We start from the raw sequence: 25,563 nt of genomic DNA, 5'->3' as shown, positions 1-25,563 counted from the left end.
ACAAGAAACCCTAGAATTAAGAATTCTTATTTAAAAGGAGGAAAACAAGCTTGACTTGTTCTCAGAAGAGTCTTACTGATTTTCCTCCTACCTCTGTGTAATCATTTGAGGGGATTGGCTATGTACAGACATTTCAAGTGAGCTCTGAACCTACTGCTTAAAGCAGAGCAAACAATCTTCCTTAGATTCTGCAAAAGAATGAAGAATTAAGTGACACATTTCTGGTATGATAAGCAAAACTGTAATGAATTTAAGGGAAATTATAGATTTTATCATCTTATGCAAAGTCCGTTGATGAGCATCTGGGTTTCACTGACATACTGATTACTGATGGTCCAGACATATTAAGTTTTTCAGTCTCTTTGTTCATGGAATTAAAGCAGCACAGCAGAAGGAAGAAAAAAGAGCACTAAAATTATTTTCTATTGTTTTACTGAAATGCTTTATGAATTCTTATATCTTATGGGCAGATAGAATAATTCAAAGGTCTTATTTTGTAAAGGTATCTCATTATTTCATTGCTTATGAAAACTCCCTACCTTTCACCACTAGTCCACAAAGAAAGATTTTGTTACATGCTGTGAACTACTGAGGATGACTCCCAAGCAGCAGAGGAAGATAAAAATGTAAACACCTCACAAAGGTAATGTCTTGATGGTACTTCTGACTTTCTTTCATGGTTTCAGATGTCACATGTGAACTGAAGTTTCACCCAAGGCACTTTTTAAATTTTTTTTTTAAACCTAACACATACAAATGCACTGAAAGTTAAAATTAGCAATCCATGTTTTTTTAAGTAAGCAACTCTGTTCAAGGAAAGGCCAACAAGTTATTTCAAAAGCTGCCCAAGAGATCCCACTCATCTTCTTTGAGTATTTTCTCAAATATATCACACTATTATCTCATTTCTTGATTAAAAAAAAAATATGACTGACTGCCCATGACCATCTGAGAATCTTCATTTGTCTCTCTTGAGGTCACGGCTAAACCTTGAGTTTTTTCTAATTTCCAGCAGATATCCTGCTTCAGCAGGAACCTTCCTGCTTAGGTGACCAAGACATGATGAACAATACACCTGAATGCAGCTGACTGAAGCATGGATTTCTGAAACATGAAAATTAAAGGCCCAAAGACAAGGAGGAGACTAGGAAAGTACCTGCAGGTCAGAAATGGCACTGAGACTCCATAGCAGTGAAAAGTTTCTCTTATAGAAAAGGCTCCTCACCCAAAGAGATACTGTCTTTTCCCTTCCATTATTTCAGCTCTAAAACCTGATTTTATTCCATTTTCCTAATCTCAGTGTCCCTCTCTTCTAGTCTAAACTCTGCACCTTCTCTCCCTTGTTATTTCTGTTTCTATTACTTTATTACATTTTGCTATATCTTTTCATTCTCTTTACTTTTCCACCAAAATAGTTTGACACCAGATACGAGGCCTCTCAAGGATTAAAGTATCTATCTTCTCTGGAGAGTTCTTCATGGCTGTAGCAACTGAGCAGGTGAGCAGGTATTGTAAAAGCAGTGGTGTATATAAGCAAGAAGATCTCTGGCATGGTAGTAGAAAGATCATAGGAACCCATCTCAAGCGCTGGTGTTTGGATACCTAGGAGTCCCATTTCGTTTCTTGCATCAGCAGCCAACCCAGCCACACTGCCCTAGTTTGGGGCTTCTGTTTTTCTCATACCTGGATTCTTGACTTGATAGATGAGATGATAATCTTTCTGCATTCAATTTACTCTGATCCACTCTACCATCTCCTGGAAAAAAATTCACTGGGTGGGGTATGTCCCTTAAAACAAAAGGACAAGAAAGGAGACAGCATGAACTTATTTCTTGAAAAAGAAGAGAGTAATAAAAATGTTTTTTCTGCTGCAATTTCTTTCCCACCAATGGCACATTGTGTGAAATTATGGGTTATTTCTGTTTCCTTATTTAGCTAGTACAGGAGTGCATTAAGCTGTTCTGTGTTACACTGGAGTGTGCTGTACCTGCAGGATGGCACCACATAATATGATTCAAGGTGACATTTTTATCTAGGCTCACTGCTAGTGTTTCAGACAAGCATGCAGTAATCACGGAATATTTAAGCTTTGCGCATATGTAGTGCAGCCTTGAAAGTAGTGAGGAAAAGAGTAGTGAAAAAAGCAGTGAGAAAATATCTCTTTAAGACATTACCAACATCTGTCTTTGAATTTGGGTGGTCAGTTTGACAGCTTTCTGTATGTTCGTGTTCATATAGTTTTCCAGTTTCCTAGAAAATAGCTTATTACAGAACAAGATGCCACAGACAAAATCCACAGAAGTCTGGCCAAAGTTGTAAGACTTCCTGGGATATTGCCATGATACACAGGCCAGAGCTGTGGCTCTTCTACTTGAGTGGACAGTGGCAACACAATTCCTACAACCCCTCTGGTCATACTGAAGGAAAATGGAAATGCTATCTCCTGATTTTCAAATCAGTTATTTCTCCATTTTGGACAGGTAGTTTAAGAATTGTCTTTAAAACTGCTCTAAAGAACTGGACATGTTCATGAACTTAAACCTGTTAATTTCTCAGTTTATACCTCAATGCTTGCAGTTTGCCCAGAAAAGTAGGCTTTGCCCAGAAATCCTCTACTGACAATTCTATAATTCCCTGTTTATACCTTCCAGACCACTCTGTGATCCTTCTACCCATAACTGGAGAGAAACCTATAAGACCTGTAGCAGTCTGCTTACTGATTCCCAGAAGGCGTCTCCCAAAGAACAATGCGGATGACCTTGGTGGAAGTTATGAAGTACATTACGATCTTGGCAGAATAGGAAAGTACACAAGGCTGATCTTAAATGACAGTGGATGCATATCTGGAGGTCCTGATGGAGCAAAGCATTAAGGCGTGCGTGGTTCTGTTGGTTTCTGTCCAAGAAGTATAAAGGGATCAGAAGTGGAGCAACTATCAAGCTTCTGGACACTTCCATAGTGGCTGTTCAGAGCCTGAAACATAGACTGAGGCTGTTGAGAGTGTAACAAAAAAGAAATTGTGTAAAAATCACAGAACAGGCCTGAGACCAGGGTCTGATCCACTAATATCGCATCAAAAAGTGTGCACTATTGCCACATAAGCTAACAAGGATTACCTAAGATGGTGCTAGCTCACATTATTTTCTAAAGGAAAATCAAGCTTTCTTGGCATAGATTTTTTTCCTTAGCATTCATTATTTTTTCCAACTTCTTGTCTTATAACAGACCAAACATATCTGGAGCAATACAAAAATTATCATATTACGTCAGGAAAGAAAAAAGTTTTTTCCTATCATACGGATACCCTTGTATTAGAAACAACCACATAGATTGTTGTTCATTCTATGTAACACACTTTATTTGCTTCAGTTAAATAAGCTATATAATTACTAGCGCTTTTGCCAATGTGTAAGTATTATAGAGGTGAAACTACAAAATGTACTTTTATGCCAATAGAATTTTCAATGTCACATAGAACTACTAGGAATCTTTAGGAGAATCATTACTAATTTGCCATTCAGCTATAGAGATGTGCAGTCTCCTTTGTAATGAAGCAAATATTTGTTATTACTAAACATTTACAATTTTCCAATACTAAGGAATACAAGCAGATATTTAGACATAACCAGAATGATGCAGGATGTACATTTAGGAAAATTGTTTTTTGCAGAAGAATCTGTGGGGGTTATGGGCATACCTGGCAAAGACTTTAAGGACAACCTGAAATCCCAAATAACTTTTTAAGTAATTAAGTCAAGTGGGGAAAAAAAATCACTTTGGAACACGACTTCTAGAAATAAAACCGTAATTATGCTCTTGAGAAAAAGTACAAAGCCAAGATGGAGGTCAAGACTGGGATCAATAAAATCAACTACAACTTACAAGTATCAAAAATATCTATCCTATATTGTGTTATGTATCTATTTCTCACAGACGGAGCTTTGCTCTCAATAGGGAACACAGATATGGTGAAAGCTGTGTAAATAAGTACACCACAAAGAAGCAGTGACAATCCGTGACCTGATGAACATATCTGGATAGCACGAATCAGTGTAACACAAAGCCAATTGGTAAGTTACCCTCTAAAGCTTTGGATAGATTAAAAGAAAAGAGAATGGACTTTGCAAATCTTCATAATAATAATTAACTTCCTATTTTTTTGATGCTTTATTCACCATTGAAAAAGTTCATGGTATTTTGATGGTCACCTTTCAGCTATAGCATTAATAGCCTAGTACAATAAAGGTAGACAAAAAGAAATGATTCCATGATGTGTAGACTGCCTCTTGACTTTTACTATCATTGCATTATATTTCATTGAGTCCTTCATTACTTTTTATGGCTGTGACAAGGACAAGAGGCATGTGGTCTTCTAGGCACGGTGGCTATTCACACCTCCAGTTAATTTCATTCAGGTGCAAGAGCAGATGGGTGCACAAAGAAAAAATACCCAGTGAGTCTTTCCGCACTAAATGGCTAGAGTTTGGCTGCCTGTATGCTCAAGGCTGGACTCCAAAATGCTGGAAGTGTCTTCTTCTCAGAAGAGCTAATGGTTTAGGCAATAAGTAACAGTCTGTGGATTTTCTTGGTTTTATTAAAAAAGGTTCTACTTGCTACTACTCACCGCTCAACATACAAGTGATTGTCAAATGCACTCTGACTTTTTTCTCTCTCTCATTTTCCATGCAATTGTGGGATGGAGCTATTTACTTCATCTATCGTTTATGAACCTCCTATAGTGATTCCACCAAACACGGAGACTTTGAAAAGTTAATGAGAAAGTCCTAGGGAAGATAGATCAGGGAGCTGAGTGCATCAGGTGGAGTCACCAATTTTATTTTCTAGCCCTTCCTGACAGCAAAGTCGTGTCTCTTTAAATTAGTAAAAAGAGAAGTATAAGCAGGGCAGAAAACAGCAGGTAAGCAAACCACCGCCATTTGAGCACTGCTCCAGATTTAGGTATGTTTTGAGGTGGGATGTATTTCAGTACAGCACAATAAGCCCACTGCTATTCAGCAGTCCAGAGCCACCAGTTGAAAGAGCTGTATTTCCATTGTGTACATTGCAGCAAATATTTCCTTATTTTCAAATCTAAATTCCCCATCCAAAACCACAACATTTGTTATATTAAAATGTTAAACATTATAAACTGAGGTAATAAATTTTCCCTTCAAAATCCCTTATGTCAGTCCTTGAACATTCCCCCTAGGAAGCCAGGGTTAGGGTCTCCCATCTGGCCGTCCTGGGGTGAATCATCCAGGATGTGCTGCAGCTTTCTGGACAGTGCTAATACATCTAATCACATTCTTCTTCTGAAAGCAAACATTTTTCTCATATGAAAAAGGCATAAATCATTCACAGCTTCACATATAAGAATAAACAAGCAATGAGAATATGAGCTCTGTTTGCAATCTAAAGGAGTCATCCTGAGGCACCTTGCAGAGATCCTGAAGCAGCCGCCAAGCAGGGCATCTCCGTGCTGCAGCATACCACAAGGCAGAGACACTACCTTGGATTCAGAAGAGAACAAATCTCATTGCTCACTGCATTTACACTAAATGTACTACGCCTAACAGGAGAGGCATCACAGGAGGGAAATAAGGCTTGCTTTCTAACAAGCATTTTTAAATAAATCTGTAGAAGTCAAGGTGCTTGGTTGAACCGCTGTGCCTTAGGTTAGCTAGGTCATCTAACTCCTCTAGGCCAGCCTATGATGCTATTCCTAGTAAGGAGTTTAGATACGATCGTTTGAACTTGAAGAGACCAGACAACAGCCTGTCTATGATGGCAAAGCTTAATTTAACAGGATACGTGAGGGATGTGGGTAGGTGATGTCACAATTACTCATATGATTACCCTTCTGTTCACCCCTAGGTCAGCTTGTCTGTCCAATCGTGGATGATCAAATCACAGTTCCTTTCCTTAGCTAATGTGTTTTTTTTTTTTAAGTTATCAATCATTACAGAGAGGACACATACACTGAACCTGTTTTGTCAATCAATTTGTCAATGAATTATTATTGGTTTATATTTGTTAACAGCTGTTACATCAGCTGTCTCCAGCAATCAAATTTAAGAACTGAAGCAACACAAAAAAAATTATTTAATACCCCTAACACACAAAACCAAAACCTGTACTACTTCTTAATTAATGTCCATGTAATTGTTGCGTAAACTTATCCAACACAAGAAATTCAGTGGCAAACAGAATGGGACCAGGATTTGGATTAGAAAAAAATGTGAGAGGAATTCCAGAATGTAAAAAGAAAATAATATAGGTCCCTGCAGTGTATAGTTCCCCACCTGCCACTGAACACTGCCGTTGTTTCAGGGTGTGAACATCAGAAGAGGCACTGACTCTTGGCACACACCTGGAAGGCAGGCAGCCAAGCAACACAGGTGAATCAAAGCAGTACATGCTGTCATGCTGAAGTCATTTGCTTCCGAGACCATTTCTGTGCTTGGTGACCCCCACAGAGGCTGGGAACTCAGACACGTTCGCATGCAGTCCCCTGCTACAATCCCTGTTCTCAACCTCCTCTGGACTCCAAACTGTGTATGGGGGCTCCTTGAGAACCCATTTCCATTGCATTTTGGGAAGAAAGTAAGTGCCCTATTTGCATGCAGTCTGGTTCAGTGTATGTTTTTTTATGGCTATGACAAATACTAGAGGCACATGATCTTCTAGGGACAGTGGCTGCTCACACCTCCAGTTAATTTCACTCAGAGCTGCAAGAGCGGGTGGGAGTATAAAGAGTAAATGTCCAGTGAGCCTTTCTGCACTAAATGGCTAGAGGTTGGCTGCCTGCAAACTTGAGACGAAATAAATTATATATACAGTCCTCTACCTGGAAATGAACATAAATGGCATATTTGCTACATGCTGTTGCCTTCTAGATTTCCAAGCTGTTGTTTCTGAAGTTGCCAGGTAGAACACATTTCATGTATGACTAACCCTCATTCATTCAGTTTTAGATCAGTTCAGTTTCTGTGAAAACTTCCTCTTTCCTACTGCACTGATGCTCTGTCTGCTGGGCTATGACAGATTGGGCACTATCATTTCAATGCTCACTGCCACCAGGGTAACAGAGCAGGTTGTCTCACTTCTCCACTAAAACGGTCTGCTCAAAAGCCAGGTGTCTCATCTAGTGCTCTCAAGACCTGAAACACTCAAAACACATAGCGCCTCAAGCTGGTATTAACTAGATAGTGTGGAAGACACCTGACATCAAGTGGAAGTGAAAAGGAAAATCTAATGACCACAGAGTCAGAAACTCAGTGATATAATGGTATTCACCAAGTGCCCAGCTTGTTACAGATGGGTAATTGCTATTATAACAACACGGATAACACTTTTTTCTACAAGAAATAATTTGATTCAAAACACTGGCTGTCTGACAATAGAATACCTACTGCAACACCTGCAGACCAGGAATGGACAGCTGTATTTTCCTCGTAGCACTGCTAATCAGGTTCCTGCAACTGCCAGATCTTTGATTGAGGTTGACAGGACAGGTTGCCATCATGCTTTTAAAGTATTTTTTCCTCTTTACCTACTGCTTTAGACTCAGTTCCTCCCTCACCTTTTCCCACTCCAAAATATGCTGTTGGCAGTGACAGCAAATACAGAGAAGAGAAACTGCCAGATAGTCAACTGATATAAATGAATGTACTATTATAGTCAGTAGAGCTATATCAATATATGTGAGATGAAAATTAACCCCGAATCTGCTCAAATGCTAATTAGTATTTGATGTTATCTGAAATGATTATGCAAAACACTAAATCCACAAAGGAAATTGCAGACCAGGCAAACATATTATCCTCAGGTTAGCAGTTGTCAGCTTCCCAGTCTCCCTTCTCAGCTAAGATAGCCATTTAAACATGCGCTTATTTCTGATCGTGTTCACTTTATTTTCAAGCATAACAAAAATACAGACCATTACCTTTTATAAACTGGATGGAAATGATGCAGGAAAAAAAAAATCACTTTCTTCTACAGACACTATCTGCTGTACTGAAGGATTTTATAATATAAAAAATTGGACCAACATCAAGAGCAAAAATAATCTCACCTTAATCAATACAGTGACAAGCTAAATTCAACGGCAATAGCCTTCACAGAGCCTGTCCTTCAAACGAACAGCAAGTTTTCTCTAAAGGCCTTGTGGAAGTGTAGGGTTATTCAGTGTACATAATTGTTTTCCTAGAACAGAAATCTCCAGAGACGGTTAGTTTTGTCTACTGTACACACAGCTATATTGGCTTATGTCACTTTCTTCTACAGATTGATGGAGTGCTGTTTAAATTCATGTAGCTGGCTCCTATAGTATGATGCTAAGTCATGCTTCTAAATAAGCATGAGAATTAGTAAGGACAGGCAATATGTATTTTGAGTTAATCCTAATTATAGAAATGTTTCCCTTATAAAAGACTTGCCAACTTGAATGATTTTTATTGTTTTAAAATTCAGTATGGATCGAGATTAGAAGACAGCCAGCCAAATAATCATTTGTAGGGAACTGAAGAGGAACCTCGATGAGTCAGTTAAGATTTGCTGCAGAGCACAATAAAATTATGAATTTATTAAAATTGAATGGCATTTCTCAACATCCTACACATTGCAAAAAGACAGATACAACACTAGAAATGTGGTTTAACTAGGTGGCAACTACATGACTTTAACACAACCAGGAAAACACATATTTATTACTTGCCCTGTGCTCTACTATTCTGTCTTCTTTCTTACCGAGCTGCCTCCAAAACTTTGAGGACGGATCTCCATCATGTAAGGTCGAGGGTGAAGAACAGGTGATTCTTCATTGTGGATCTAAAGTGGTTGTCATCCACTTTAGAGGACTTCCTTGCCTCATTCTCTTCTGAGGTCTAATCCAGTATGGAGCAAAATACTCTGTTGCATGACACTGTGAATGGAGTGTGCTTTAACCTAAACTAGCCCCTGGGATTATGTTGCAGAGAAATAAAGAGACACAAGTTTAATTATCCCTCCTCCCCATTACAAATCACTTTAAAAACAATTCATAGAGCACATTACTGCTGTGTGACCCTTGGGATATTTTCCTTGTTTCTCATTTCCTTGTCATTATATTCTTTTATAATTACAGCAGGGAGTTGCCACTACTGCTCAACATGAGCTCTCCACAAGAAATGTGAAATGTGGCCTAGCCAGGGAGGAGAGCAACAAAGATTCAGACAGGTGTTCATGTACATATACTTTTTAAAGGCATGTTTTGGTGCACCCATGGATATCCCAGTGTAGGGGAAGGACTTGTGCAGCAAACTGGAAGGCTAGGACTTCATCCCTCTGTTTTCAGCAGAGTGTCCTGAAGACTGTCTGGTGTATCCCCCACTGGGAGAGGCCCCAAGGAGGTCAGGAGCAGTTGGGAAATCAAGAGAGGGACACAGGTAACATGAAGTCAGCAAGCATATGGCTCGCTTGGACATAGTCATTAGGCTTTCCAGCTGAAATGTTTCAGTCATGACTCAAGACGGGAAAGAAAAAACTGAAGGAAGCTCACAGAACTGAAAGCCTGCAATATTTCCATTAGGAAACACTGAAACACAGTGAGTGAGTGTGAGGAACGGGTTTCAAATCCTGGGCTGCTAATGAGGCTAAACCACTTAAATTTAGGACTCTCAAAGCAGGTGTTTCTCCATGAGTTAGGTGTCTAATCTTCCACTATAGCTGAGGCAGAGCATGATTCAGCTGATGAGCTGCTGGGGACTCAGCTGAGGTGCTGAAACATAGGTGCCTGCTGTGATGTTAACACTGTCACTGGGTGACCAGGTCTCTGCAAACGAAGCTGAGCCATCATTGTTCACCTTGAGGTGAGCTGCTCCCCAGGCCATGCAGTCAGTCCTCACCAGAGACACAATTCAGGTGTCTGGTGCCATTTCAGATGCTCAAGGGAAATCCTCCTGATCTCCAGCTACTGCCCCAAGGACACACAGCTGCTGTAGGTTCTGTGTTGTATCTGACAGGGTTCTGCAGGTGTCTTGGATACCAAGAACATCTCAGACAAAACAAGGCACCTAAGTTTTGATAATTGAATCCTGCCCTAGCACTCCACAGACTGTAACGTGAGTGTGGCTGCCTAGCTCACACGTAGGTGTCTGCATTTAAGTGTCTTCACCTGAAACACAACCTTCCTCAAACTCCCTAAAATCTAGGTAAGCAAAACATGATGCTTATCTTAGTCCTTGTTTTTCACTAGTGAGCAGTAAGGAATGGCAGTAACAAAACCTATTAATTTGAGTCTGCTTTTTTGTGATAGGAAATAACATGCTGGCAGTATGAACATGCTGAACACTCCAGAAGTGAAGACTCCAGGGCTTTGAGACCCATTTGGTTCCTCAGGCTCAGGGACAAGTTCCCCAGGCTGTGCTTGAGACAAGTCAAATGGAGAAGATGCCACAGATCCAGAAGCTTAACCCTGAAAACCTGACCTCAAACTTAAATTTTTGGGGGCTGATACTTTGGGCACTGTGTCTCAGGCTGTGGGAGTTGAGCAGATGGGGGAATCAGATGGTCTGGGCTTCCCCACCTAGGACTATTGTGCGGAGTGGTTGTCCCAGACCTCAGAAACAAAGTGATTCAGAGGTTGTCCTCATAGCTGTGTAACTGCAGAGGCAGACACACATATCACACAAGCCTAGTCAGAACTGAAAACCTGAGCAGCTCACAAGTTGTGAAGTACAATTGTTCCCATTAGATTTGCCAAAAAAAAAAAAATCATAGAAATGCTTTACTTCTTTTAGATCTCAGTCTTCCCATTAAAAAATCCTATTTCTCTGTAAAAGGGCTAATGAGGCCCAGCATAACACCCTGATCAGAGATCAGGAGAGAAAAGAAAATCTCATTTCCACTTGCAAACAGTGGGATGAATGGCACAGCTTCTTAAGTCGCAGCTCAAAATATGTGGGTCAAAGTTACCCATGAGAAACATCCATTTTAATTAATAGGATGTGTTACATGTAATGATGGAATCCAAAACCAGATTTACAAGTTCTTAACAAATATTTCAATATGTTTCTAAATTAACAACCAATCTTGCTTATAATTTCTTCCCACAATATTTTGTTTTATTTACATAGGGGTAGATACCTAGGAATGTACAAACAGTGACTTTATTGCCACATTATTTAGTTATATAAGGATATTCATTTGGGGTTTAGAACTAGTGAGAAAACCATTAATTTGTTGCAGAAAATTTAAGTTTTTAGGGAAATATGAAAACATCAGAAGACTAAAGCTAAAAAAGCAAATATTTTGATTCAAAATGGAGCTGTGATTGTCTCGCCTTTCTCTTCTCCTCCACAGGCCAACTTCTTAATTTCATATAGGTGATGATCAGAGATATATTTGTTCTTCCTCTTGCTAGAAACTTGGGAAAAAGATTTATACTTTTTAAGTGAGCATCCCTTTGGTTCTTCATACATCACTTCTTTATGAAGCATAGATTCCACCAAGCTGTGATATGATCAAGAAAAATAATCAGATAATTTATGAGGCAGCCTTTGAAATTCATCAAATAAAATATTTGCAAAATAGGCTCTTCTATGATAAGGTTAATGTTAGCCAAATAATGCCTCTTCCAAAGACAACTGGGTAACAGAAGATATCAAACATTTTTCTGGGATGGTATAAATATGCTATCTCAGTTCAGTTTACAGATATTATCATTGGAAGGGGTAGAAGTTTTGGTATGGGGATTTGAATAGCCTGCCTTTTGAATCACCAGCTATTTGAAATTCACAAATTGAGTCAACATCAGGCAGCTTCCACTCTCCTGCCAGCAGGCAAGGAAATCTGCGGGAGACCTGAAACTCTGGAAAAGCTGAGAAAGACAAACATTTTGTTCAAGTTGTCCATACAAAATCCCAATATGGAACGTGCTTAAAATAAGGATTTTTAACCACAACACATCCAACTGATTGGTATCCAATAAACTTCCTACTCCTGCCTATCTATATCACCCACATTTTATGAAGCAAGTTCTCTGGCCCATGGCTTCTCAGGTTTCTCGCTGGTTATTTGTACAGAGATTGTCTGAAAGGGCATGATTTAAGGTGCTTCAGTGTCACATGGAGGTGTGCAAAGAAATTTTGCACCACTGAAAAGCCAGTGCAGACATCTCACTGACAGCAGCACGTACAGAGTGAAGCCAAAATCACCTACCGCAGCAGAGCCTGACCAGGATAAGGCCACTAGGTGCTGTCTGTAAAAACACAGACAAATAATAACTTTTCTGAAGCAGCTAATGTATGCTGGGAAAGAAAAGAATATATTTACCAAGACTCACAAAGCCCCTCCAATTGTTTTTGCTACATATTCAAGAAAGCAAAGTTCAGGTGCTGATGATGCTGTCACTGAATCTGAAAATAAAAATTTTCTAGCCAACGATGCTCATGATTAGATGGAATGTCACAAAGGGAGGTTTTGAAACATTGAGCAATATTGAAGATTATGTAGAAAAATGCTAAGTATTCAAAAGCATTTTCTTTTGCTTTCAGTGCTTTTCTTATTTTAACTTCGTAGTTTCACATAAAAGACATGTTCTGGAGTAGAGCTACAGGAATAATGGTGGGTTTTGCTGTTTATAACTCCAGTGATGTAAAATTTTACACTCACAGCAGTCTGAAAAGTGAAAAGTTCTTTTTCTTTTCTTTTCCTTTTTTTTTCTTTAAATTGGATATTGGCGGAGTACAAGAGGAAATGGACCACATAGTGGCCAGACTCTCATGCCATCCCTAGAATAAATCTCTTAGTTCCACTGTCAGAGGTAGAGCACTCTTAAGGGTGGATCAAAGTCTAATCCAATAGGTCATTACTTACATTCCTAAGTTTAGGATAGGTCTCATCTCATCCTTAACTCCTGTCCTGCTGCAGTGGGCAGGCAGCAACATAATTTTGCTTGCTTTCTTTGATTTGTGAGAATGCAGTGCAATATGGTCAGTTGGAGTATCCAATGATGAAGGCAGTCAAATACAAAATGAAAATGCTAATAAATCCCAAAGAACATAAGTATTGTCAAGCACAGTCCTATAGATCAAACTGTATTTTAAGAACCTTTATAATCTCTTCAAATACTGGCCTATCATATGTCAGAAAAGTTATTTAAAAAGGACTCTCTGCCTTTGATGTGCTAACAAAGGGAGAAATGACAGTAGATATGAAAAAAAATAGTGGGCCAGTCAGGAATTCAAGAGCACTGCAGTGAAAGTGGTATAAAAGAATAGCTGAAAAGTTTAGCTGGGAAATTACAAATAATATTTTAATTGCACAATAACATGAAAAGTAACAAGGGGGGGGAAGGAAAATCCCACAGCAGCAAATATCAGCTGAGTCTCTGTGAAAATGAGCAATTACTTGTGCTATGTAGGAGCTACCAGAGGAGTGTCTCTGGATGGGAGTGAACCACTGGACAGCTTTGAGCCTTCTCCACCTCTCCAGACTAACCAAGAAATCAGCCCTTGGAGTAAAGGGTATTCCATACCCAAAGCTTTACAGACAAGAGTAAAACTATAAATGAGGTTGTATTAATAACACACGATCAGATAGTTCTAATCAGCAATATAAAACAAAAAGCAACCTATTCATTCACCATTTAAAAATTATGGGGCCAAGATTCCAACATGGGGAAAGGTTGATAGTCAAGTTGTAAACCTTGGAAAATATGATTATGCTATCAAAACAACAATAAAGGATCTTTAACTATTGAAACACAAACAGTTCTGCTACAATTACAAATATTAGGAACTATAAGATACTGCATCAAGTGAAGAACTAAGAGAACAGGTATGACAGCCCCTGCTGTTTCTGCAAATATTTTTATTAGCTAGAGAAGCAATGGAATTAGACCAAAGGGAATGAGTTTCTGGAAGCTATTTACCAACACCTTGGCAAAGGAGCAGGGAATTCTAGTTACACTGCAAGCTATTAAAGTTGTTTTTTCTCCTTCCCTTTTTTCTGCCAAATGGCTGTTCAATATGAGAAAGAACACCCTGTCAGCAGAGACTCTTCGTAACCCACCTTGATCAGCAACTTTCATTGCTTTATTGAGATAAACGGGCAGTACACAACAAAAACATTTTACGTAAATGCAGTTAAAAACTCAGAAACAAGGTTTTGCAATGTGAGAATAGAAACTAAAGAACAAATCTGGATCCACCCTGTCAAACAAATCAGCAATGAGCAGCCAGTTCTAAACTATCCCTTGATTCAGTTCCTCTCAGGTGAAGTTGTGCAAAATGATTTACTGACTAAAAACTTTTGAATTGCTTTGGCTAGTATTTATTGTTATTATGAACAGCAATTATTCCTACAGTTCTCTAGTGTAAACACTATTTCTTCGTTACATATGATAAACAGAGAATGCTGATCACCGGTTTTTATGTTCTGTTTTCTTCTCATGAAGGAAGAGGCATAAAAGCTTATTCTCTTCATTTAAGCCTTATTAAATGAAATGCAAACATTTTTGTTAGACTAATTTTTTTATTGGAAAATAAGATTTTCTCAAAACTGAAACATTCTACAATTTAGCATCAAATGTTACAAAATGTTTAAATCAAAATAATGTGAAATGTGTTTTGTTCCAACTTTTTTCTAACTTTGCTTGATATTTTCTAACTTAGGCACAAAAAAAGTCATGCACTGCCCATGATATTTTGTTTCCTCAAAACAAAGACTTCAGTAACTAATATTCTATTCCATTCCTGAATTAAAATTTGTCAGAATATCTTTCCATGGCATTTAAACAGTTTAATCTTTCAGTGATAGCCAATAACTGTCTCCATCATAAGTCTCTAAATCACTCAGAGCTCTGGGCTTAGAGAGTGATTCCTAAACCCTCACTGCCCAATATAGGACGCATTATACCTCTGACTTTCCACTTTTTTTCTTAATTTAACCAGTTCCTTTAAAAAGTATTAAAAACTAATGAATGTTTTGCTTAAACCCTTGCTTTGAGCCAGGCAGAGAATGAATGAGCGGCTTTGAATCCGGGTTCCCAGCATCCAACACAATGCTGTGATCTGCCCTATACACGCTGAGCAGAGTCCTTCTCCATGCCACTGCAGGCAGCTGAAGTGGATTTAGCTTTTCTGAGAGGCCAGTGAATCACAATCTTCTACTTCTGCACACTGTGGTTTTATCACTGAGCCACTGAATAAATATACACCCTTTTACCCTTGCTACCATTTTTGCAGCTCAAGTCTTCTTGACCACCATTACTAGGCACTTTAAGATTTTCTTTTTCTTTGTCACCAACCACCCTACCTTCTCAGTCTTGTTATTCCTTTTGGTTAGTTTTGAATGCTCTTTTCTTCTCTTTCCATAATCAATTAAAAATTTCATGTCAGATTAAATGCTTGGTGGGAGGGGTTGTTTCAGAAAAAGGAAAATCAGAAAGTTTTATAGTCTCTTTGAGTCGATTTTTTCCCGTCAGATGAACAGAAAAATCAATTATTAGCTAGCATTACACAGCAATTCATGCTTCTGTAATGATCCAGGCTCTCCACAGACAAAGAAAAAATAACCTGCTAAGCTACACACAGTAGAGCTAACCTGTAATCATTAGCTCCAGAATCACTGAATCTTCCCAACTGGGCTAAATGGAGAATCTCCATTAGTTGTCACTGGGGAGGTATATATTCTCTTTGCAGGACAGCAAACACAAATGGAATAACCACAAAAACATGAGCAGGACTGAAACTGCATGCAGAGAAAGGTGTCTGAGTCTGCTTTCCAGCTTCCATATTTCCCACCTTCCCATTAGGGACTTTTGTTAAAGAATATGTGTTCTGGATGGAAAAAAGTCCTTTTCACCCTGTGGGAAGATTGCAGCAGAAATGATTCATGTCAGCTTGCTGTCAAAGCCTTCTTACCAGAGCCCTTCTTCCACTAACTAGTTTCCCCACAGACCAAAGATTTCCAGTCCGCTGTTAACAGCAGGAGACAATGTCCATGAACGTTTGTGCCTGCATGTAAATTCACTGTTTCTTATGTCAGGCAGACAGAAATACATAAAAATACATATCTTGCATAGGAAGAGCATCTTTTTATCCCTTCAAAAAACAGTGCTGCACTGGATTAAAGGTTTTCCCTTCTTAAGACCTTTTACTTAAGGAGAAGATTTGCTATGTCCTAACCAGTGAAATAATACCAGTGTTGATATGCCATAGACAACCGAATACTATTCCTGCCCAGCTGAATCAGTGTGAAGGTGAGAACAGCTAGCCCTCAGAGGGAAAGAAATGTCAGGACACCAAATGTGTTATGCTGAGGTCTCTAATGGCACATTCGCATCCCGTGCGGGTGGGCACAGCCCATTGCACATCTCCCCACCGAGTCTCGCCCCTTCTGCCCTGCCCCTTCCTGTCTGGGTCCCGGCTCCGAGCTCTGCCCTTGCCCCTGCTGAGCCACCCCTGCCCCAGCGCTTGCCTTTGCCCCCTCCTTGTGCCACCATCCCACCTCTCCTTCCCTGCCATGAGCTTTCTCCCTGCCTCCATTTCTGTTCCCCAAAGTCTCAGGTTTCTTCTCTGAGTCCTCCTCCATTCTCTTCCCCGCACATGAACATGGGGTTTATATTTTTGGCACACCAATGGCAAAGCCCCATTTTTTTCACCAGAAATCAGTTCATCATAGGTTATAAGCACAGAATCAGAGCACATTATTCAACAAAGCATAAAAGTTCTGGCTGCTTTCCAGCACAGAAAAATACAAATTTTCAGTGAATTATATGCATTTGTATGAAAGTTACAATACCCTGTTGGGAATCCAACATGGATTCTCTTTATATAATTTTTTTTTTTCCCTGCCCACAATATATTGCATTATGTGAAAAAATATAGAGCGCTCAGGTATTTTGCTATATATCTATCCAAAGAAATTTAATACACATCTGACAACATAATATACCAGCTGCATACAGCTGCAGAACTCTTTCCATTTTGGAGTAAAAACAGCAAAGTTAAAGAGATTAAAACTGAGTGGTTACTTGCTAGTAAGGAATAAGAATGAGAAATTAAAATTATATCGGTAAAGAAACAGGCCACAACTTTAATTGTATGCTTCCATATTTATTTGTACTTGCTTCTTCTGTAAGTAATATTTGCTGCAAGAAATTTAATATTTTGACAGATGCAAATGTTTGTGGGAGGGCCTGCAGAAGTGAGATAGGTGAAGGCTTTTGCTGATTTTACTATATACACAGTTTCAGCCTTCGTGTTTTGCTGACCTTTATTTTTATCATCTCCTGATGATGATGATAAGCAAACTTGCATTACCTTTACTTCAATTCCAGCAACCAAATCCATTAAGAGTCACAAACATTGTCAGAAATGTAAGCCTTCCAGAACAATTTCAGGTGTGGGAGTTAGCTAATCTGAGTACTCTGCTAATACAAGTCACTGCTTCTGTCTAGCTATAGTTTACGTGTTTTCTGTTTTGTGTTTGATGGGGAAAAAAGATATGAAATTTGCTAGCAACAGCACCTGTTATTAACAGTAGCGTCTCTCTGGAAGATGCTGGCACGTTTACTGTCAGCATCGTCTCACACAGGTACCCCTGTGAAGGACTCTGTAGTACACTCTGCTGTTATGCACACTATAAATTGCTACAGTTTTATTCTTGGAACCATTCTCAAATGTCAGAATTTTCCATAGTTTTATTGCAAATTTTACAGTGATAATTCAGCCTAATTTGATGACCCTCATTGTCTTTAATATCCTCTGGGATAAGGAATTAGACACAGCAGTCCTTCACAGTTTCCAGGTCTCTCCTCTCCCGCATGCCAATACAAACCTACCCTGCATTATTAAAGGCAGAGTCATACCTGCTTAAGCCACAGCAGCTAACTATGTCAGTTGATTAAAACTCCTTGGGCAAAAGGTCAGAGAAATGAGATTTCACAGCTTCAGGATTATAAGCTGAAAGTGATGAAGACGACAAAACCAGCATTTTTCCCAGTTCCTGCTTCCTCCAACCTGACAAGATGTGGTATAAGGTCCACAGGGGTTTTCCGCTCTTGTCTTGGGGAGCCATTGAAATTCCTTTCACTTCATTGGGAAAAAAATGTAACCTTGGCCAATCTGTGATGCCCTGTGGTTAAATTGTTTGTTCAGCCTCACACTCTCTCTTCCCTCAGCTAATATCTTAGAAATTGTTCTCAGCCAGAGTCACACAGGAGCTCTCTATACACAGTGTGCATGAGGCATTCAATCTTGCCCATGTGTACATAAGTGAGCTCAAACAATTAACCAGGTGGACGGCCCCACTAATGGAACTACACTGGTTTCAGCAACAGCTTCTGCATGGTACTGTGTTTTGCCACATAGATATACCCTCAGTGCTAGTGAATGAATAATATGTGATAAAAAGGAGCACATCCCTATGGGAATTATTTGCCTTGAAAACATGAAATCATTTAATAATGCTTTGACAGTTCTCCATGGTAAGCACTTCGCATCCCTCTCCTAATAATGTCAGTGGGGAAAGCAAACCACAAACACTCTGACAAAGTTCCTCAGCTCAGAAATGCCAGTTCCAGCCTGACTGCTCATCCTGTACATGCTGGTCTGCTGTAGGCGAAGATGTAGGTACTGGCCTGGCAGCAGTGTGGCATTATGCCCTGCCTTGCCACTGGGTTTCCTGCCACTTCCCCTGCTTGCCAGGTGGCCTCTGAGGCAGGCAGACACCTAGCCCAGCCCAGAAACCAGGCTGAGAAGCTCAGAGCTTCCAGGTGCTCTTCAACTGCACCACAGCTGAGTGGTCCCAAGCCCACAGCTCCATAGCAGCCCACCTGACAACAGGACTCCCGGGCACTCCTGGACACAGGGTTTTTCCTGCCCAGAGAGGCGAGCAGGTGGGGCTTTCCACCACTCATTCAGCCAGCCAGGGAGTCTGGGCTTTTACTGGGAATTTGTCCTGTCCCTCCTAGGGGTGGGCCCTGACTAGGAGCAACCCCAGCAGATTGAAGACCTGGCAGAAAGAGGAGATGCTGTATGTTCCTGAACCATGTTATTCTCATTTGTGAGAAACAACAATTACTTTGTTTTGAAATGAAACAGTATCTTGAATGCTTGGGTATTCTTGCAGAAAAGAAGCTGGTTTTCCACCATCCTCTGTAATAAGAGAGCATAATAGCAAATCGAGGTCTCACACCTATGATGGGCTGACTGAAAAGTGTTTTGACAAAATGATATTCAAGGGAAACACTTTTTTCTTTTCTTTCTAAATAAAATTGGTATTTTCTTTAGAAAAATCAAACATCCAAAATATTTCTGGGTTTGTCTCTGGGTTAGCAAGTTTTCTGGATCATGTGTTTCATCTGCTTGTCCTCTTCCTGAGCTGGGCCTCCCCTTCCATGTCTCCCATGCTTTTGACCAAAAGGTTGAGCACCTGAGGGGCCTGCCACGTGCTCTCCATGCAGGGAAACCAATACACTGCTGTATTGGTGTGGAAACCAATACACTTATTCACATGCTTCATGTTATCAACATTCATAATATGAAGTTACTATGCTGCGTAATCACTTTTGATGCCATGGTTGCTGCCATGATAAATGGAGCTGTTGGCCATATGATTCATATGTAATCATATGAACTCCTGTCCACAGGGGTTCACCTGGGTTTGTTATTACCACCAGACATCTTTAGTAGCTTTGCTTATTAGCTTCTCATCAAAAAGATGAGATTGATGGCCCCTGCCTGGCCCATGGCTAGAGATATCAGGGAAGGAAGGCTAAAAATGAGGCCATCTGTGTCTACCTTGGCAAGATTGCCTGGTACCAAAGCACTTACTTAGATTATTTAAATCTCTGCTTTTGACTCCCCTAAGACACTTATATCTTATCTCTTTACCCCCTTTCCAGAGTCATATTTCTTTTCCACTTCAAGCTATCATCTCCTACATTTTGTCCACCAGCCTTATAGCCAGCTTACTTTGCTAGCAACTAGCAAATGCCAGATTGTCCTGTCACCTTTTATCACAAACATGAATTATTCAGGAAAAACAAAGCAAAATCTTCTTGTTTCTTGGTTGTTGGTGGGTTTTTTTTTTTCCTCCATCTGGCCAAAGCAATGGGATAGCCTTTTTCTGTGCACCCCTGACAGTATAATTGAAATACATAAGAAGCAGCCAGTCTTCCTTCTGGGCTGAAGTCAGAATATGCAGAGTCTATAACGAGGCATTATCTTCAAAGAGATCACCCATGTTTTCCAGGATAAGTAAGTGTGGTACTGTCACAGGGCACTGAGAGAAAGCAGACAAGGAACTGTATGAAACCCTTCAAAGTCCACTCAGAATAAAAGTATTTTTAAAGACCTTTTCTTAGGGGTGCCCCGGCACTGATGGCTCAGAGAAATATCGTTAAAAAAACAGCTGAAAAAGTTGTTGTTACAGTAAACATGAATTAAGTTTAATAGCCTTCTGCCCTCCACTTCAAGCTTCAAGTGCTCTCAAGAGGTCAATAAAACATTCCCTTTATTATAGTCTGTCAAATAATGCAGACAATGCAGGTGAAAGGTTCTCAAATAAGTAAAGAGAAATGTTGTGCTAAGCAAATAGACGCGAACAAACCAAAGACACATGATCATATGTGCTCCTGAGAGCCTTTGCTTCCCAGGTACTGCACAGAGCTGCTGTGTTTCCTCCTGCCCCAATGATGGAGTTGTCCTCTCAGCCTGTTCCTCACAACCACAAACTGCACAGCTGGGCTCCCCATCACATTCATAGGTCATTGGGAGCACTGCTGAGGCAATGTCTGTGGTTATCATGTTGGGACTTAAAGGAAGCCTTGAGCTACCTGCGATTGGGGCAGTTTCACAGGATCACAGGATAATTCAGGCTGGAAGAGGCTGGAAGGAGGACTCTTGTCCAACCTCCTGCTCAAAGCAGGCGCAGGTATGAGATCAGGCCAGGCTGCTCCGGGCTTTCTCCAGTCGAGTCTTGAAAACCTCCATGGACAGAGACAGCACAACCTCTCTGGGCAAACTATTCCTTGCCGCAACTGTCCTCATGGGGAACAAGTTTGTCCATATATCCAGTCTGAACATCTCTTGTTTAAGTGTATGCCCACTGTAACCATGTAGCCCTGTAATACAGTAACAGGCCATTGCCAGGAGCAAGCCATAAGCTTTGTATTGAGTTTGCAAGGCCTCAAGACTGAGGCTGTCATGCTCAAACATTCCTTGACCTGCCTGCAGCTTTCTTTTACTTGGTTTAGCCATTACAGCAGTTTTTCTCATTGATCAGGAGTCTGTGGCTAATTTGTTTTACTTTTGTTTGTCTTTTTACAGTACCACCATGGTTTTATGACTTCAACAGAATGGTTTAGTATAGAGAAATACAGGCCTGGTGTGATAGCAGAGGCTTTAAGATGTGGAGAGATGGATGCAGCATAGAGGAGCACAGTCCTGGTGTTACAAGAAATAGGGCATGGGCTGGCTCTGGAGACCCCATGGCTATAGACAGCATGGCCATGATCAGTTAAAGAAATGCAGACAGGAGCTGGGCAAAACTGGTTTTAGGGCGAAAAAAGAGAATAAAGAAGTAGTATCTAGCACACATAAAAAGCACGGTATGTAGTAAATTTGAATGTAACATGGAGCTACAGACCAACGAAGAATGGGTAAAGGTGTAAAAGCATTTAGCAAACTTATAAGAAATACCCCAAGTTCATCCTAGAGTGAGGAAGAAGAAAGCATCAACATGTACATCATATTCCTCCCAGGGAAGGACTCTACATGCTAACAACTCACAGTAACACAACCCCATGACTGCCACCAAAGTGAAACTACCAACCTCAGGATGCAGAGGAGCAGGGCAAGGGTGAGCATAACGTGAGAAAAAGGGTTAGAAACTAGGAATTGTGTGTACAACAATTTCAGCTGTATTACGATTGTCAAAATCTGCTTAGGCTATTCTTTGTTTTTCTGTAATAAGACATCAAGACTAGTTATGATTAGCCCATTAAGATTTCAATTATAGTAACAATAAATTCTTGGCTTTATATGTATAAGATGTGCTTTCTCTTTGCCTATAAACAAGATTTTGAGTGTAACACCATTGTCTCTCATCCTCTTACCATGCAACACTGTGAAGAATCTCTCCCCATCTTCAGAGTAACCTCCTTGTAGGTACTGGGTAGCTGCTACTAGGTTTCCCTGAAGATGTCCCTTCCTCAGCCTGAGAAAACCTTGGAACTTCAGTCCCTCCTCACAGGACAAGTGCTCCAGCCCCCGACCATCTTGGGTGCCCTCTGCTGAACTCCCAGGTTTGTCGGTGCCTGTCTGGTACTGAAGGGCCCCATGCTGTCCTCAGTAATAAACATGTGGTCTAATGAGTGCTGAGCAGAAGGGGGTGATCACTTCCCTGGATGTAGTACCTGTGCTCCTGTTCGTGCAGCCCAAGGTGCTGTTGGCCCTCACTGCTGCCGGGAGCATGGCTGCTCTCTGCCACGTCCTCCAGGGTTGCATCTGTAGAGCTGCCATGGGGCAGTCATCCCCAGTACATAGCATTGTGGTGGGGGTGGGGGGGCTTAGTCTCGGCTGCTGAACTTTGCATTTGTCCATGCTGAATTGCATGAAGTTTCCATCAGGCCATAACTCTGAGTGCCCCTCATCCCCCCCTTCCAGGTTGTTGATAGTACCCAGGACACACCCCTGTAGAACTTCACTTCTAACTGACCCTTTAACCACTCAGCCTAATTACCTGAATGGGTTTTTACCAAGATAGTTTTCCACCCATTCTGACTATAAAGTCTTAGCTTGGATACAAAGATACTGTGAAAGACTCTGTTGAAAGCCTTCCAAAGTCAAGGTAAATGACATTCACTGTTCTCCCCTTGTCCACAAATCCAGTCACTTTACCATAGAAGGCAGTCAGGCTGATCAGACAAGGTCTATGCTTGGTACATCTATGCTGACTGTTCCCAAGAACAACTGCCTTCATGCACTCAGCAATGTCCTCCAATAGGACTCACTCCATAACTTTCTTAAGGATCAAAAGAAGGGTGACAAATTTGGATTGGTCACTGGATTGTCCTTTTGGCCTATTTTGAAGATGGGAATAATATTTGCACAGTTTTCAGAGTCTCCCTACCCCCAAACTCCATGACTTCTCAATCATGATTGAGAGGAGCTTTGCAATGACACCAGCCAGCACTCCCAGCAGCCTCACTCGGTTTGGAGAATTGAGATGGAGCTATAGAGCTCTTGCTGAACCTGACAGATGAAGTCTCAGTCTCCACTTCTAAGGGGCTCTCAGTGCCACCAGTCCTTATGTTCCTGCAGGTTTTATGAAAGCAGTACAAAATTTTGCTGCATTTGCCTCAGGAATCCCTCCTACAGGAGTTCTCTTTCAGAGATCAGCCACATTGAACCTGAACCACATGAACAATAGCAGAGTCATAAGAAATATAAAGGGGGCAAGAAAGGATGGAAACCACTGCAAGGGTTTCTGACCTCCTTCTGGGATGATTCTGTGGAAAAAATACTGGTGGTGTACTTGCATGATCAGAAGATCATACTTGATTTACATGCATACGATTGCTGGGCAACCATGGTTTGTTTGTACAGAACAAATTTCACAAGTGCTCATCGAGTGGTGGTTATGACTTTGTCACACATGAATGTTATGTCCCTAAGCTTTGGTTAAGGGATGATGAGAGGGGGAAGGGAGAAAAGTGACAGTGCTGCTGAGACAGTGGGCTCTGAGCTCTTTTCTGGGAGGAGGTTTTGTCCCGACCACCTTTGAGAAATTGGTATCTCAAAGCTGTTCCACACAGACTCTCCCCAGATCTCTCAGCTGAGCTTTCCTCCATTCAAATACTACTAAGCTTGGCAGTGTATTGCTTGTAAGAATCTGGATAGAACTAATAAAAATACAAGCAAAGTAACTGTGATTAAGTCCTTCCACTTACATCTCACTGATACTGTTTGTTGGTTTTTTGGGTTTTTTTTAAGTTTGTTGTGTAAGTTTCTATTTGATATTATTATTTCACAGAGACTTGTACTTTTGTTTCAATTTGATAAACCAGAAAACTACTTCTTGGAAAATTATATCCAAGAAGTTTTTCATCAGACTGATTCTAGCAGGATTGTATTAGGAAACAGTAGAAAAAAGAGGTCTTATGAAGTAGAGCATGTTGTAAAATCATGAATTTGAATGGTTTTGAAGGAATTAATAGACTTTGTCAACCCAAGCAGTGGTAGAATGATAAACGAGGAAAAAAAATCAAATAGTCGGCAGCTTTCAGAAAAAAATATGTAATAATATTATGCTTTAAACTGTACATAGGGTAATAAAGGTGCACTTGAAACCCCTGTGCAAATTCAGCCTCTGCTTTATGACAGTATAATATTTCCAAACATTCCCTTGCTCGTGAAAAGGAATTTTTTCGAATTACTGCATGAGTGACTCCTGGGGTATGTGTAAAAGCCCCTATGATTCAGCAGAAATGTGCAGGCAATACAAGAGTAAGTGTAACAAAAAGCTGACTTTCATCCAGCAGGTCTTCTGCTTTGATTTCACCATGAACTGGAACTCTGTTCAAGTAGAAACTCCCTCCTTCTGCCTCTTCCTCTGATATTGTTGTCTGAGAGGGCAGGTTATCTGAGGACTTAGTCTCAAGGAATGATACTTTTAAAGGTTTCGGATTATCTGAGTTGTGTTTTTTATGCATGGAAACACAATCATTACTTCAAGGCAAATTAGCTCCTCCATATAGTGCTAGAGTAGTTATACTACATCGTCAGCTGGAGTGAGCTGTATGCTGATTTACACCTGCTGAGTCCTTCATTTGCCAAAATACTCATCTCATCATGCTCAGAAGCCCTACAGACTTTTTAAAATCTGATGTAAACCAATCCCAAAATAGTTAGTCTTCCTGCCACAGTCCTCTCTGGGTGTCACTGACACAGTGCCCTTTACAACAGAAAGAGATAATCTGCAGGGCAAATTTTTCCACAGAGCTTGGGCCTTTTCTCTGCTCATCTGAGTAGTGCCGTGCATATGTTGCAGATGCTTTTCACTATTTTCTCTTTCCATAACATATTGTACTTTGGCAAATAAAATCTATTGAAAGACTAATCAAAGATCATATGAAGGATGAAATCTGGAATCAAACTAAGAACAAAGGCAGAACTTATATAATTGCATTAGCAGGTCAGAAAATATATTAGTTTCTGAATTACCCAGGACAGGAAAAGCTCCTAGGCCAGTTTGCTTTCACTTGGAGGGGTGTCCAGTACACCTAGAACTGACTGCCCCAGGGGTGGAAACACAGCCCCACCATTTGCCATGGACTGATCCAGACTGCTCTGGAACAGGGTGAGGCTCCGGAACACCTGCAATACATTGATGACATCATCGTGTGGGGCAACACAGCAGAAGAGATTTGTGAGAAAGGGAAGAAAATAGTCCAAATCCTTCTGAAAGCTGGTTTTGCCATAAAACAAAGTAAGGTCAAGGGACCTGCACAGGAGATCCAGTTTTTAGGAATAAAATGGCAAGATGGACGTCGTCAGATCCCAATAGATGTGA

The sequence above is a fragment of the Aptenodytes forsteri genome, unplaced genomic scaffold (assembly GCF_000699145.1).
Source record: "Aptenodytes forsteri isolate BGI_AS27 unplaced genomic scaffold, ASM69914v1 Scaffold172, whole genome shotgun sequence".
Lineage (NCBI taxonomy): Eukaryota > Metazoa > Chordata > Aves > Sphenisciformes > Spheniscidae > Aptenodytes > Aptenodytes forsteri.
This window is presented reverse-complemented; position numbering follows the sequence as displayed.